Below are 9,565 nucleotides of genomic sequence, written 5' to 3' on the forward strand. Positions count from 1 at the left end.
AAATTTAGAGGACATTACCACAGATTTTACAGAATTTAAAAGGATCTAGAAAGCACATTACAAAAATCTTTTTTGAAATAAATTTGACAACTTCTAAGAAGTATCTTGGAAGACAAATTAATGAAACTAACTCTGGAGGAAATACAAAATTTGAATAGCATCTATTAAAGAAAGTATAGTCCTACCTTGAAAACCTACCTATATGACAACAGCAGGCTCATATTCACTTTAACTGATGAATTATATCAAACATTTAAAGCAGAAAAAAGAAGGAACACTTCTTCCCACATTTTAGGAAATCAACATTGTGCTAATACTAAAACTGGATAAAGATAATAGAAGAAAAAAAGTATGAACATAGATAAAAATTTGTTTAACAAAACAAACTATTAGAAGTCAGATCTGGCAGTATGTAGAAAGTGGTTTTATTCTAGGGATGGCAGTGTTGGTTCAGCATTGGAAGATCCACTCCCAGAAGTCATCATTTTAACAGAGGAAAGGAGAAAGCCATATGATCCTGTCATTAGTTGCAGAAAAAGTACTGGACTAAATTCTACACTTGGTCATGGTAAAAGCTATCAGGAGACTAGAAGTAGAACAGAACCTTCTCAACAAATAAAAGACATGTACTCCATGCTTCCAGCAAAAACACCTTATATGAATGGAAAAGATACAATGCTTTCTCCCTAAAGTGGGGAACAAGGGCAGATATGCCTACTCTTCATCTGTCCATTAAACTTTGAAACATAGGCCTAAACCAAAATAGTCTGGCAACAGAAAGAAACAATTAGCATAGGATTGGCAAAGTAGAAGTAATATCTTTATATGTAGATGAAATGATCATCCATAGAGAAAATACTAAGAAATCTCTAGGAGCCCCTAGAACGTGTATCTGAATTTAGCAGGATTAGAAAACACAAGGTATATATAAAAATTCAGGTCTGTGTATACTTGCTATAAATGAAGAATTGGATATTGAAATTTGAAAGTTATGTAGGAATAAAAAGGACCTAGAAAAGTAAAAAGAAATAAAAACAGTGTGGGAAGACATTTATTACCTAATTTTAAGACTTCCTCTGAAGCTACAGTAATCAAGTCAGTGTTGGCATAAGGAAAGACATATAGATCATTGGAATAAAACAGGGAATCTAGGAATAGAACCACACATATATGGTCCACTGAGTTTTGAAAGATTATTTAACATTAATATTTTATAGAACATAAACTCAACTCAAGAGCAGAGGAAAAGATAGTGTTTTCAGCAAATGGCACTAGAACACCTGGTATCCGTATATAAAAAATTAACCTCAAACCTTTTTTTCCATACATAAAAATAACTTGAAAGGATCCATGAACATAAATATGAAACACTAAAACTATAAAACTTTAAGAAGAAATTATAAGGGAAAATGTTCATGAATTTAGAGTAGGCAAGAATTTCCTAGGATACAAAAAACATGATGTAGAAAAGAAAAAAAATGATAAATGAGATTCCATCAAAATTTAGAACTTTAAATGACATTGTTAAGAAAATGAAATTTGGTCCTTAACCAGAACATATTTATAATACATATAACCTATGACCAGAATATATGAAGAACACTTATAGCTCATTAATGGGCAACCCAATTAAAAAGTAGACACAAGAAGATGATAAATAGTCAGTACAGCACAAGGAAAGGTGTAATACTAAATCAGAAAAATATTAATCAGTACAATAACAAGATCATATTATACACTCATTAGGGAGATGAAGTTTAAAGTTTTAAAAGAACAAATGTCAGCTTAGGTGTGAACTAGTTAGAACTTTCTAATACTGCTAATGTGAATGTAAAATGATAAAACCACTTTGGAAAACAATGTAGAAATTTCTTGTATTACTGTTTAGAACCAACAGTTCCATTCTTAAGTTTTTATTTAAGAGGAATGAAAACACATGTTCACAATAGATTTGTACATACAGGTTGACTATCCCTTATCTGAAATTCTTAGGACCAAAAGTGTTTCAGATTTTGGGTTGAAATCCACTTGATCTGCAAAGAGGATAGCTACTCCTGCTTTTTTTTCGGGTTCCTGTCACATGGAGTGTTGTTTTCCACCCTTTAACTTTCAGTCTATGAGTTTCTTTTTGAGTTAAGTGTGTTTCTTCTATGCAGCATATTTTTGGATCTTGCTTCTTGACTCATTCTGCCAGTCTATTTCTTTTTTTTTTTTTTTTACTAATAAAAAAATTGTATTTACTTAGAAGCATTCAGAATGTCAACAAAACAGCTGCAACTTTTTTTTGCAATTACAGAGTGGTATTCGGTTAACAGAACATTTCGTATACGCTGCATCAGAGACAACTGAAGATGAAAAACTACTGTCCCCATATATAACTAATTTGTGCTGTGCACCAACAAGAACCTGCTTTAAATTTCCATGCCAATTTACAACCCCCATACTGTACCAGCCAAGGTTAGTGGCTATTGAAATACCACCAGGACAGGGCTATCGAAAGACACATTCGGTAGTGTGTTAACGATACAAAAAAAGACACTGTACAGTTTAAAAACAAATCTTACACAGCCTTACATTTCAATTTTTTTCTTTAAAAGGAGTGAGTTGTGTACAGGGGGGTTAAATGCTTTATAGACAAGAAAAAACAACTGTGCTAGAACCAACTTAGTCATCATCATCATCTTCTTCATCTTCATCCTCTTCATCTTCTTCCTCCTCTTCATCCTCTTCATCTTCCGCACCTTCTTCCTCTTCCTTCTTTTTCTTGCTTTTTTCAGCCTTGACAACTCCCTTTTTTGCTGCATCAGGTTTTCCTTTAGCTCAGTAGGCAGCGATGTCCCTTTCATACTTTTCCTTCAGCTTGGCAGCCTTCTTCTCATAAGGCGGCTTGTCATCTGCTGCATTGTTATTCCACATTTCTCCCAGTTTCTTTGCAACATCACCATTGGAAAGGCGAGGATGTCCTCCTTTGATTTTTGGGTGATACTCAGAACAGAACAAGAGGAAGGCCGAAGGAGGCCTCTTGGGTGCATTGGGATCCTTGAACTTCTTTTTTGTTTCTCCTTTAGGAGGAATATAGGTTTTCATTTCTCTTTCATAACGGGCCTTGTCCGCCTTTGCCATGCCTTCAAATTTTCCTTTCTCTTTAGCAGACATGGTCTTCCACCTCTCTGAGCCCTTCTTAGAAAACTCTGAGAAGTTAACGGAAGCATCTGGGTGCATCTTCTTGTGCTCCTCTCGGCAAGTTTGCACAAAGAATGTATATGATGACATTTTGCCTCTCGGCTTCTTAGGGTCTCCTTTGCCCATGTTTACTTGTTTTCCTCAGTGAGGCACAGAGTCGCCCAGTGCCCGTCCGGCTCTCACTTGCCCCGGCGCTGTCTCTATGGAGCTCAATGTACTGCAATGGCTGTAAGAGCGGGAGCCAGACACCAGTCTATTTCTTTTGATTGGGAAATTGAGACCATTAACACTGATGGTTATAACTGACAAGTATTGACTTATCCTTGTAATGACTTTTTCCTTTTGTTGGATTCTCCTCCTTTGCATTTAATTTCTTGTCGTGCCCAATGGATTCATTCTGCTGGGCTTCCTGGGGTTGTGATCCTTAATGTCTTTTCCTAGGATATTGTCTAAAATATTTTGGAGGGCTGGTTTGGTGTTCATGAAGTTCCTAAGGTGCTCTTTGTCATACAAGTATCTTATTTCTCCATCAATTTTGAAAGATAGTTTTGCAGGGTACATCAATCTGGGTTGGAGACTTTTTTCCTTTAGGGCTTGAAATAGGTCACTCCAAGCTCTTCTTGCCTTGAGGGTTTGCATTGAGAAATCTGCTGTGATTCTGATGGGCTTTCCTTTGTATGCGATTTGTTTCTTTTCTCTAACTGCTTGTAGAATTTTGTTCTTCTGTTGTGTTTCTGGAATCTTAACTATTATATGCCTATGTGTAAATTTTTTTTGATCAAGGGTAGTTGGAGTCCTATATGCCTCACTTATCTGTATGTCAAGTTCTTTCCCCCTGCTTGGAAAGTTTTCTGCCATTACTTCTGTGAACAGTTTTTTTTATGTTGTCTGCACTCTCTCCTGTTTCTTCATTGACTAGGATCAGTCTTATATTATTCTTCTTTGCATCGTCTAGCAGCTGCTGGACTGATTTCTAGTGGTCCCTTATTATTTTGAAGCAATTTTTCTTTTCCTGTTCACTAATTGCAATCTTATCTTCTATATGTGAAATTCTATCCTCATATTGGCTAATTCTGCTTCGTAAGCTTTCAAAGGAGTTTTTAATCTCCTGGAAATCTGTTTGCATCTGTTTTATGGATTCCATTTGTTTCCTATGTTGGGATTCCATCATGTTCTTCAGTTCCTCTATTTTTTAAATCTCTGTCCTCTCTAGATTTATTAATCATGTCTTCCACTAGGGGCATAATCTCTGCTGTTATCTGAGAAATTATTTCTGATTTTATTTTTTCCAGATCTTCTTTTGTTGCCAGTTCAGGGAGTCCAGGTGGTTGAGTATCAGAGTGTTCCATCTCATTTCCCTTTGGGGTTGCTTTAGGTGATCTGGAAGTCTGGTTTTGAGACTTGTTTATGGGTCTTCTCATTTTGACAGGGGTGGTGGTGGTGGGTGGGGGGTTGTCGCTGGTGCCTGTGTGACTCACCTCCTCTTTCTTGAGGAGGGTGGTACAGTGGCCAGGAAGCCTCCTCCTGGGTGCTGGGAGAGGGTCACCTCCTCTGGACTGGGGGAGGGGCAAAATCATACTCTTAATCTCCATGGATATCACACTGGCCCAGTTACCTCTGTTTCCTAGATGATTCTGCTGCTCCACTCCTCAACCCAGTAAATACTCTACACCCACCAGCCAGAGGAAGCAATTTAAAAGTTAATCAGATTATGTTACTCTCCTGTTTCAAAAGTGAAGATAGCTTGCTTGTGGATTAGGCATAAAACCACATTCTTTATCTTGGATTAAAAGTCCGTCAGGCTCTGCCCTTACCTCTCTCATCCTTTTCTTTTTCTGATCCTCAGATATACCATTTTCCAGCCTCAGAACCTTATTACTTGCTAATGTGTCTGCATAGAGTGCTTGTCCTCAATCTTCATTTGGCTTGCTCTATACTGACATTCAATCTCAATATAACACTTTTTTATTTTTTAAATTTAAAGAAATGAAATTTTTTTTTATTAGTACATGTTTCCAGTACATAATGTTTGCATTTTTTATGTGGAGTTTGTATATGTACATAACACATCTTAATTCCTTTTTCATCCCTTTTCCTCCTTCCATCTCTTCCCTCCATATCTTGATCCCTTTCCCTTCTGAGAAAGATCTATCTCCCTACTTCCTATTATTTATCTTTTATTTTAGTCTTCATTTATACTTTAGGTTTCTCATATAAGAGAAACCATGCAATATTTAAGCTTGTGTGTCTGATTTATTTCACTAAAATTATGATTTTAAGGTGGATCCATTTTCCTACAAATGACTCAAGTTTACCTTTATGGCAGAATAGTACTCCACTGTGTGTATATACTACATGTACTACATTTTCTTTATTCATTTATCTGTTGATGGACATATAGGCTGCTTCCAAGATTTAGCTATTACGGATTGCACTGCTATAAACACAAGTATGCATATATCACTGTAACACGATGTCTTTAACTCTTTCTGGACACTACCTAGAAAGGGAATAGCTGGATCAAATGGAATTTCTAGTTTTTGTTCTTTGAGAAATCTCCATTCTGATTTCCATAGTAGTTGTTCTAGTTTAACTCCCACTAACAATGTAGAAGGGTTACTTTTTCCCCACAGCCTTGCCAGCATTTGTTATTATTTAATTTCTGGTGATGGGCATTCTTTCTGGGGTAAGATGGAATATCAATGTTTCTAATGGCCAGCAATGTTGAACATTTCTTCATGTATTTATTGGCCCTTTATACTTTTTCTGTGAAGTGTCTATTCATTTCAATTGCCCCATTTTTTGATTGGTTCTTTTATTTTGGGGAGTCTAATATTTTTGAGTTCTTTATATATTTCTAGATATTGATCCTGTGTCTAAGGCAAATTTTTTCCCATCCTGTAGGTTATCTTTTCATTTCATTGGTGGTTTATTTTGCTGTGCAGGAGCTTTTTAATTTGATATGATCCCATCTGCTGATTCTTGGTACTATTTCTTGTGCAACAGGAGTTGTGTTCAGAAAGTCTTTTGCCTACACCTATGACTTCAAGAGTTTTACCTATGTTATCTTACAGCAAATTAGGTATTTCTATTTTAAAATTTAGTTCTTTGATCCATTTTTTAATTCATCAAGTTTATTGGTACATTTTAGGCATATGATACAATGACATTCATCAATGGGAATTTGCACCTTTACATGATATATCTTGGTCCTTATTTTTTCCCCATTCCCCTACCTTCCCTTCAACCCCACTCCTCCCTATTTACAAAGACTTTGTTTCCATTTTTTCCTTTTCTCATATTTTTTTTTCCTTTCCCTTCTTTCCTTTCCCCTACTCCTCCTACTTCCCCTTCCCCTTTGGACCTTTTCTTCCTATTTCACATTATCTAATATACATTTTGATCCTCATTTACACTTTCAGTTTCTTACACCAGAGAAACTATTCAGTATTTGCACATGTGTGTTCTATTTATTTCACTTAAGAGTATTGCCTCAATGTGCATCCATTTAGCTACAAATGCCTCTAGTTTCTCACTCTTCATGGCTGGGTAGAACTCCATTTTACAAAACAACAACAACAACAACAAAAAACAACCATGGGGTTGTGGGGAAAAAGGAGCCCTTCTCCACTGTTGGTGGGAATGCAGACCACTGTAGAAATCAGTATGGAGATACCTCAAAAAACTAAGATTAGAGGTCCCATTTGACCCAGCTATTCCCCTGCTGGGTATCTTCCCAAAAGATTTAAAAGAATCATACCACAGCAATATATGTGCACCCATGTATATAGCAGCACAGTTTGTAATAGCTAAATCTTGGAAACAACCCAAATGCCCATCAACTGGTGACTGGATAAAGATGATATGTTTTTTTCCTTTGATCCATTTTGATTTTAGTTTAGTACATGGTGAGTGATATGGGTATAGAGTCAATCTTCTGCAAGTGCATAGCCAATTTTCTTAACACCATTTATTAAAGAGGCTGTCTTTCTTCCAGTGGATGTTTTTGACTCCTTTGGCAAAGATCAAATAGTTAAGTGCACCTGGGGTTGCATTTGCATCCACTATTCTTTTCCATTGTTCCACATATCTGTTTTTGTGCCGATATGGTACTGTTTTTATTATTTTAGTTTTGTAATATAACTTCAAGGTCAGGATTGTGGTACTCCCTGCTTTGATCTTGTTACCCAGGATTACTTTTGCTATTCTTGGTCTCCTCTGGTTCCATATGAGTTTTAGTATTATTTTCTCCAGTTCTGTGAAGAATGCTGTTGGTATTTTTATTGAGATTGAGTTAAATCTATCAATTTTGAAAGTGTGGCAATTTTGACTATGTTGGTTTTCCCTATCCAGGAACAGGAAATACCTTTCCAATTTCTGATGTCCTCTTTGATTTATTTTTTCAGCATACTGTAGTTTTCACTATAGAAGTTTTTCACTTCCTTAGTTAAGTTCAATCTAATACTTTCTTCAGTGAGGCTTCCCTGGCCATCAAACCTAAAATAATCACAAGGTTACTCTGTATCATATGCCATTTTAAGTGATCTGTATTTTTCTTACTACTAACTGATTTTTTTGTTATTGATATATTCATTCATTTATTTTTGATTGCACCCATTAGAACTTCAACAATAAGGAAGCATGAACATGGTATCCACAGAACTTGCAAGAGGAGCTATCATCTGGTAGGAGTTCAGTCAAGTTCTGTGGGATAAAAGAGTGGGTGAATGAATGCCAGAAGAATATCATTATACCAACCTGTCATAAATGTGCCCTTTCTCTGAAATGAGTAAGTATATTTGTTGGCTATTGCAGTGTAAGTAGCCTCCCCAGAACTTAGTACTTTAAAACACCAAGCCTACAGGTGGATTGGGCAGTTTTACTGACCTGGCCTGGGTTAGGTTGATCTTGGTCTGGCCAGCTCATGCATCTGGTTCAGCTGACAGGTTGGCTGAGGACTGCTTGGCCTTGGAAAGCCTCATTAGTGTGCTCGGTGGTTGTTTGGTTATCAGTTGAGGGGTTGAGCCATGTGTTTCTGCTGTTCAGTAGTGTTTGCTTGTCCACATGGTAATCATGGGGTCCAGAGAAAAAGAGCAGAAGTGTTCCAACACCCCTTGAGGTCAAGGCTTAGACCGATGTACCATCACTTATACCATACTCTGTTGGTTAAAGTGAGTCACAAGGCCAACCCAGATTTAAGGAGTGAGAAAATAATGTTCATCCACTGATGGGAGCAAATGCAGAGTCACATTGTAAAGATGGGGCCACAGGGAGGGTAAAGGGTGGGGCGTTTTTGCAATCAATCCATAGTATCAAGCGTGAGAACAAATGTGGTTGCTCTTCATTGCCACATTCTCCTCTCAAGACAAAGGCATAATGAGCACATGTGAAGCCAAGAAATGACTTTCCATCAATCCACAGGAATAGGCTGTCCACAAGACCCAGCATGTTCTTGGTTCCACAGTTGCTGTGATTGGGAAATGGAAAAATCTGGCGCCCAGGTACACTGAGTCACAGAACCACACAGGCTTGTCTATGGCCAGGAAGAGCTGCAAAATCCCTGGTCCTCTTTGATTCTCCACTGCATGGAGCCAGCTCAGAATCCCATATACGTGTGCATGCAGCCTGGGATGTGATACAGTGCTCTGGCCTCTGGAAACCCACCTTAGCAAATACTAACATTAGACAGTGCATAATGTACAGGCATTTAGAAAACAACAAGGTTAAATCACCTCTCTTTCTCTTTCTCTCTCTCTCCGTCTCTCTCTCTGTTCAATAGAACTCAAATGACTCAGACAGAAAAGGCACTGACATAGGCGTTAAAGGGACTCCATAAAAGGTGAAGAAAACAACATGTTCAGCCTTGTCCTTGTCTTCTGCACACAATAGAACATCCAAATTCCAAGAAATTCAAGGCTAAAGCAAAAGGAGAAAGCTTTTATTCCAACATATAGATGAGTTCTTACCTTTTCAGAAAAATGCATGAGCTGTGCTGAGTATTTAGCAGATATTCATGACACATGATCATCTGAAGCTTTCCGTAGATTCTCAGAATTTAAAAGCTATGTCTAGTCCCAGCATTTTGGGAAGCTGAGGCAAGAGGATAGCAAGTTCAAGCCCAGCCTGAGCAACTTAGTGCCTTAGTGGGACTATGTCTCAAATAAAAGACATAGAAAGGTCTGGGAATGTAGCTCAGTGCAAAGACCCTGGGTTCAATTCCCAGTACAAAAAGAAAAAGCTAAATCTATGGAGGTTGAACAACTTCTCTCTGGTCCTGACTTCCTAGCTAATTCTCTCCCCTTCCTAGCTGCCCATTCAGTTTTAAGATCTTTTTTCCACATTCAGATGCAGGCAAATGCAATTAACCTGAATACTACTTCAG

At 37.4% G+C, this 9,565-nt stretch overlaps 1 pseudogene; it reads right to left on the reverse strand.

The window, feature by feature from the left end:
* Nucleotides 1–2,546: 2,546 nt before the first annotated feature.
* LOC101713122 (high mobility group protein B1 pseudogene) lies at nt 2,547–3,448 on the reverse strand (annotated as a pseudogene).
* Between the last annotated feature and the right edge of the window lie 6,117 nt (nt 3,449–9,565).

Source organism: Heterocephalus glaber, unplaced genomic scaffold, assembly GCF_053883595.1.
Source record: "Heterocephalus glaber isolate CG9 unplaced genomic scaffold, H.glaber_assembly_v1.0 deba00000621, whole genome shotgun sequence".
Lineage (NCBI taxonomy): Eukaryota > Metazoa > Chordata > Mammalia > Rodentia > Bathyergidae > Heterocephalus > Heterocephalus glaber.